The sequence below is a fragment of the Palaemon carinicauda genome, chromosome 22 (genome assembly GCF_036898095.1).
Source record: "Palaemon carinicauda isolate YSFRI2023 chromosome 22, ASM3689809v2, whole genome shotgun sequence".
In the NCBI taxonomy this organism is placed as follows: Eukaryota; Metazoa; Arthropoda; class Malacostraca; order Decapoda; family Palaemonidae; genus Palaemon; species Palaemon carinicauda.
Genome location: NC_090746.1, coordinates 14,931,301 through 14,938,800, shown reverse-complemented (window position 1 = coordinate 14,938,800; position 7,500 = coordinate 14,931,301). Strand labels below are relative to the sequence as shown.

The 7,500-nt window shown below is 37.3% G+C and overlaps 1 protein-coding gene and 1 long non-coding RNA gene across 3 annotated transcripts in view; one reads left to right on the top strand and one right to left on the bottom strand.

Annotated features, from left to right (window-relative positions):
* Positions 1-7,500, bottom strand: part of LOC137616336 (uncharacterized) — a 1,379,772-nt gene that overhangs the window by 957,045 nt on the left and 415,227 nt on the right. The window lies entirely within an intron of this gene.
* LOC137616335 (uncharacterized) overlaps positions 1-7,500 on the top strand; it is an 85,255-nt gene that overhangs the window by 38,437 nt on the left and 39,318 nt on the right. The gene's annotated exons all lie outside the window — the stretch shown is intronic.

Genomic DNA, 7,500 nt, shown 5'->3' with positions numbered 1-7,500 from the left:
AGAGCATCCATAGATGGCAGATTGTCACGGTTCAATGTGTTCTGGAATGAACTATATTGATTTTCCTTTTCATCTCAACCTGGCATTGTCAATATCAAAGGAGGTGGCGAAGAAACTGCGCCTTGGAAGCTAAGTAAACAAACAAAGGAGAGGATAGTGTTCAATATATCAGGTTAAATTTCTTTACTATCGACATAATTTTTGTCTCACAGAGTGCCAGAACACTTTAACCATCATACATTCCCTCCTTGCGCAACACCCATGAATATTCAAACCCCTTGTTCTTAAACTTCATTCAGTACAATGCATAGGGCTGCAAGCTAATATCCCTAGTCTTACGGAGACTTCTACTTTACAGTATAAACAAAAGGATGGAAAAGGGCATTCATATTGGCATCATCAAACCAATCAGTTGACTACTTTATTATGTGTTTTTTTTGGCTCAAGTAGAAGTCACCATTGAAATTAACTGTTAAGTGTGTTTGAGCTGATAATAGTTACACTTCGAATTTCAGCAACAATGGGCATAGTCAGTACTTAGAAGGATGACGTGTCAGTACCCAAATCCCTTGAACTCTCGAGAAGTAGGACAGGGGACAAGTAATATCACCCCCATGAATATTTTCTGAAAGTCAAAATGGTAACGGTATTCACTTGAGGCACCACCACCCCAACAAAAGGTTTTAGACCACTCCAACTGAAGGTAAAAAGGACAATGATAATGTTTTACATACATACACATATACCAAGGCACTTCCCCCAATTTTGGGGGGTAGCCGACATCAACAAATGAAACAAAAAGGGGACCTCTACTCTCTACGTTCCTCCCTCCCAGCCTGACAAGGGACTCAACCGAGTTCAACTGGTACTGCTAGGGTGCCACAGCCCACCCTCCCCCGTTATCCACCACAGATGAAGCTTCATAATGCTGAATCCCCTACTGCTGCTACCTCCGCGGTCATCTAAGGCACCAGAGGAAGCAGCAGGTAATGTTTTGACGGATAAAATATCCCCCTCAGCCCTCCTCCTTAACACATATGTATGCGCACACACTCTCATCCTATATTTTGCATTTAACACTGATGATTAAACTATAATGTTGATTCGTTAAGTAAAACTAAAACTAGAATTCAAAGGAAATCGAGGCAGGACAGAATGGGAAAAACTTTGAAGTAAAACCGTTAATGATGATAGGCCTATTTCTTTAAAATGCATTAGTAGTAAGAGACATTAAAGGTTGCTAATTTCATGGACTACTGACCCTGACTACAACCAATCAGTGTTGACTAGTTACCAAGTTCATAATTCACTGCCTGAATAAAAAGCTGCACGGTCTATAAATCCCACTCCCGTGGTCATCACGTAATCTTGCAGTGAACTGTGACAGTAGCCAATGTCTAATCAATGTTTCCATGTTCATTCCCACCCAAATTCACTAATTTGCGATCAGCCGTTCTTCAGATACAAAATAAATTAATTATGCGATATTTACTATTTAATGCATAATACAAACGTTGGCACTAGGTTAAATTGAGGGTGTTCACTATAGTTCCATTTAAATAGCTAAAGTCATATCATCATCACATCAACCTACCCCATAGAGCTCCTTTCATGTTGCATTCATTTGCATTCCAAACCAACAGTTCTTTAGTGTATAATCATTTTTCATCTCTTGCAATCCAGTGATGACCTGCATAAAGTTTTCGTAAAACTTGATACGAAACTATTTACTAACCAACCGGCTCCACTTTTTCTTCAATAATAGAAAACCTGAACACAGTTTTACTTTGCCGTTATTGTTAAGATTAAACGGATCTTGCTCCAGATAAGCTCTCGCTGATGAGAACGGCCCATGAGATTATACTAGTGCATCTTCTCATCAGAAAACAGCTTTTTTTATATTTGTCTTTCCATTTTGTTCTTTCAACACCCAAGTGCTCCAGGCAACAGAGTTCATTGGTTTCTCTATCACAATATTCGTCAACCACACTTACAGTTACATTAATGTAGGCGGTAGTTAACATTTTTATATATATTTCAATTTATTTTTTCTTGTGACATTCTTCTATAAAAAAAAAACTTCTACAATGTTCTCAAAAAACCTTTTGCTTTAGTATGTCTTACAACCCCACTTTAATATTTTTTATAAATTCTACTCCACACTCCGTTTGAATTTTTATACACATTCCTTAATCGCCGGACTTTTGAAACTTATTAACTGGATTGTGGTAGCAGGCAAACCTTTACTCTTATCGTTATCTCCAATCAGAAAACCATCTGAATATCTCAAGCTATGCCACCTTCCATTCGTTAATCGTCACTACATTTATCAAACATTTACTGCTATTATTATCATTACTTGCTAAGCTACAACCCTAGTAGGAAAAGCAGGGTGCTATAAGCCCAGGGGCTCCAACAGGGAAAATATCCCAGTGAGGAAAGGAAATAAGAGAAATAATTAACAATTAAAATGAAAAATTTTAAGGACAGTAACATTAAAATATTTCTTATATAAACTATAAACAATTTAACAAAACAAGAAGAAGAGAAACAAGATAGAAAAGTGTGCCCAAGTGTACCCTCATGCAAGAGAACTCTAACCCAAGGCAGTGGAAGACCATGGTACAGAGGCTATAGCACTACCCAAGTCTCTCTTCTACCTTTACCAAGAGGAAAGTAGCCACTGAACAATTACAGTGCATTAGTTAACCCCTTGGGTGAAAAAGAATTGTTTGGTAATCTCAAGTGTTGTCATGTGAATGAAGAAAGAGGAAAATGTGTAAAGAATAGGCTAGACTAATCGGTCTATGTGTAGGCAAAGGGTAAATGAACCGTAACCAGAGAGAAGGATCCAATGTAGTACTGTCTGGTGTACCAACCGTGTGTCCATACTTCATTTTGTGCTTGTATCTTCGCTCTCCCCTGGCACTAAAAAGAACCTGAAATAACATGTCTGTTTTCTCATCGGTAACAGTGTCGACTTTTGAACATGAAAATTCTTGTTGCTTGAGATTTTGCATATAAAGGAGAGTGTTCTGCAATAAACTCACTCAGTTGATTCATCCTGCCTTTGAGTCACAATTTTTCTCCTACCCCGTCACATTGGTGACCCCGGAGTGACTCGCTCCTCCTGCCTCCCCTCTCCTCCCCCACCTCTCACCGTTACTATGACGCCGTCAACGCATACCTTCTGCAGCAGTAGTCGCCGTCGCCAGCCGCCCGTATAGCAACGCATTTTCAGCCCTTTCAACAAACGTTGGGGGACCAAAGAGCTTCGCTCACCTTCGGGAAAATGACCAGTATTACTCGCCTGCAACCTGCCGCGGACGGCTCTCCTCGTGATGTGAACCTACTCTGTGCACTCTGGGTAAGCTGTTTACCCAAACCTGTACGCGCTGCCATACCCGATGTCGATAGTTTACCCATAAAGGACTTGATGACCAAAGCCAACGCCCTTATGGACAGCCACTTCACGACCTTCAAAACCTCCATCAACGCCTCCACCCGTGACGAAGAGGACATCTATTCAACTTCAACCGAAGCTGACGTGAATGACGTAGGACATACACGCCTATGAACGCCGTAGGCCTATGAATGCCGTAGGACACGCCTACGAATGCCGTAGGACACACAAGCCTATGAATGCCGTAGGACACACTAGCCAATGAATGCCGTAGGACACGCCTATGGATGCCGTAGGACACACTCGCCTACACTGTGATGAGCCGGAGCGGCAACAAAGCCACCCATCATCCACCACTCGCTCGCACCCCAACCAACGACTTCTACAGCCACTCACTGCCGCTAATTGGCGCAGTTTTTACTACTACCTCTCCAGATTCAGAGCACCTATTTAACATGTTCAGTATGTCATTTTTAGAGGGGGAGCCATGTACCAACCGTGTGTCACACGATCGTACATACTTCATTTTGTGCTTGTATCTTCGCTCTCCCCTCGCACTAAAAAGAACCTGAAATAACATGTCTGTTTTCTCATCGGTAACGGTGTCGACTTTTGAACATGAAAATTCTTGTTGCTTGAGATTTTGTTTATAAAGGAGAGTGTTCTGCAATAAACTCCATCAGTTGATTCATCCTACCTTTGAATCACAACTTTTCTCCTACCCTGTCACACTGGCCAGTCAAAGGCCCCACTAACTCTCTCGCGGTAGTATCTCAACGGGTGGTGTTCTACAATTGACCTTGCCACTCTCTACATTACAATAACCTAGCTTCGAGGACGTATCACAGTTTTGGCTTACTCTAATATTTATTCATTCCGTCAGTATTCACTATCAAGGATATTTTCTGTATCGATCATAATGTTCCATTACTAACCAAATGTATAAAAACTTAAGTCTGTGATCATTATTTTTTCATCATATAAACCACAAACCACATCTGATGTTTAGGTTATATAACTGATCGTGCATGACTGCCTACATCCAATATTGGTGTACATCACATTGACAAAATGCATGAATGCAATCTGTGGCATCATCATTAAAAAAGCAAATATGAAAGCACATTACCATGGCCGTGCAACAACAATTTCATTACTGGGATCAGAGGAAACATCAAAGAAGGAATCATACGGGGAATTATCAAAATAGCTACGCAATCATACACGGAATAACCTCAATGTCTATGACTAATTATATAACGATCGATATTGCAGATATTTCTCGAATACGATTTTTTTTAGCAGGGACTTACGTAACTTTCAACTAAAAAAAATCAAAACAATACTGCATATGACGTACGAATTTCCCTCCACAATAAATTGAACCATCTCATACCAAACCCTGAACGTAAGGAACTTAATTGGCTATTAATACATGTCAAAGGTATAAAAAACTCAAGAGAAAGATGATCTTTTTAAGATTAGCAAAATATCTAGGATGTTCTGATGGAAAACTATATTTATTATAACTGGCTTGAGTTCACTAAAATTATTTAAAAAAAATAACCAGTTATGTAAACTGTTATGTATACTCCTTTTATATGTCGATTCCGCAAGGAAGGCACCACCCTATAGTGTAATGAATCTCTAACCAATCATGTTTGCGACGTTAATTGCCCATATATTTGGGGATTGCTTGGTTTGGAATGGATAAGGGTCTCGTGAATATTAAGGGTATGGACTATTTGCCATAAAAAAAAAAAAAGTTTCATTACCAAAACTGCCGAAGAGAAAAACTAATTTACAATGGGGTGTCGTTAAATGAATTCAAAAGCAATTTACATATAAGTTGCGCTTTAAAAATAAATGCTACAGGCAAAGTGGAGTTTTTCTTCCCCTTTACGGAGTTTTCTTTAGTGACACGGATTAAGACGATTTTTCTAATATATTTCAGAAGGGAAGATATTTCACACTTGATACCCTGTAACATTTGACATTTCCTTTCGCATCTGTTTACTGCGGATAAAGAGACTTATCATATAATAACGCTCATATATTCGAGTTAAAAAGGAATAGCACAAAACAGTAGTCTGGTCGAGTAAAGGGCATATTGCAGTATAACAGTACAGTTGAGGTCAGAGAGAGAGAGAGAGAGAGAGAGAGAGAGAGAGAGAGAGAGAGAGAGAGAGAGAGAAAAACTAAGGCAGAATCACTGGCTTTCTGTAAAGTCACAAACAGCAAATATGCATATATATATATAGATAGATAGATAGATATATATATATATATATATATATATATATATATATATATATGTATATATATATATATATATATATATATATATATATATATATATATATACACTGTATATATAGACACTATATGCGTGTGTGTGTGTGTATTTCAAAACAGACAAAATAAAATATTCGACATCACCATCATCGGTCGGTGTAATTTATTCTACTCTCATTCTAGATGAAATCCTCTAGAGCATTTTCTACTGGCTTTGCTTCAAGGGTTACCATTGATCTGATATAAAGGAGTCCTCTATTAGCTTACTACACATATACGGCTACGTTCAGTTTTCTGCTTTACGTAAGCTCAATGTACCATTCATACAAATTCCTCTGAAGTGGAGCTTTGACAAAAACCTACAAATAAGGCCGGGACTCATGCTACATTTACATATAAGATCGGAATATTTTTACTGAAGTTAGATACTCTGTTTAAAAAGTAGTCATAGATAAGAGAAGTTCATGTCGCTTCTAAGATTTAAAACTTTTTTCTATTTTACAAACCATGTTCTTAGGTCTTACGCGAGCGATTTATAAGCTTAACATTTTTTTTTCCCCGTGAAGGCAACCTGCATATACCTTTGTAATTCTACTAGTTCGCATGACCTTGGGACTGATCCAAATTACCCCGTATCTAACGGGGATATAATTAGAAAACCTTTGTACCACTTTCCCACATACGACATAAATGCTAATTATAATTATTATACATTTTTACTTTATCCCATCAAGTACTACTTTGGCTATTTAATTATACCTTCAGTAATTAAATTGGCAGCCTCTGTCCTAACCCGATATTATTTTTTTTTTTTTACAAAATAATTTGCCTGTGCATTTCAAGGTCATACACAGGCAACTTCGCTTGGGGGGGGGGGGGGAGAGAATAAGCATTTACTTTTTATTATGATTAAAAAAAATAATCGGGGATATGCATGTTAATTAAAACAATCCTTATGGAAAAATTATAAACAATATCAAAAAGTAAAAGTTTAAAGCATATCTTTCCAAATTAAACTGTAATTCATCGACACTTGGTTAGACTAAAAATGTATATCCAAAATAAATGAAAGGTGTTACTAAAGTGTCATGGCTAGTTCTGATATTAAATCTCTTCAACAATTTAAATGATAAAACATAAAAACAGAGTAAAACCGAGTCACGAAAAGATTGACCAAAAGGAATAAAAACTTGTCACAGCAAAGACGGACCAACCTCTACCCTCCTTTTATAATAATAATAATAATAATAATAATAATAATAATAATAATAATAATAATAATAACAACATATCCTGGTTATAAAAAACAGAACGGTTGTTTTAATTTATTTTGTCATTGGCTACTTGGACTGCCGGCATGTGCAGTTCTCTTTATTTCAATATGCTAAAACATGGAAAATTGGATAGTTTATCTTAATTATGGTGTGTTTTCCTCAAAATATAAGCCCATAAAATGTGTGGCCATACTACAGAAACTGTAAAGTTATTATTAGTAGTAGTAGAACCATGGCTGTATTTTACACCCCATTTGCTTTTGTGGTGCAAAAACAATTCTTGGTTATCAACATCATATTGTATTTTGTTTCTCTATAATTTCTTGATATAGTTGTGAAAAAATATAAACGATTAATCTTTTTATTTTCATCACAACTAATTTTCCCTGTCTAGGAATCTCGACACCAGTTAGTAAGGCATTCTAAAGAATTTGGAATAAAAATGGAAAGGCTTCAGTTGTAGCAGAGGAGACTAGCAACATTATCATCAGTGACAAGCTATTGATGGGTCTGCGAACGTAGCTATTC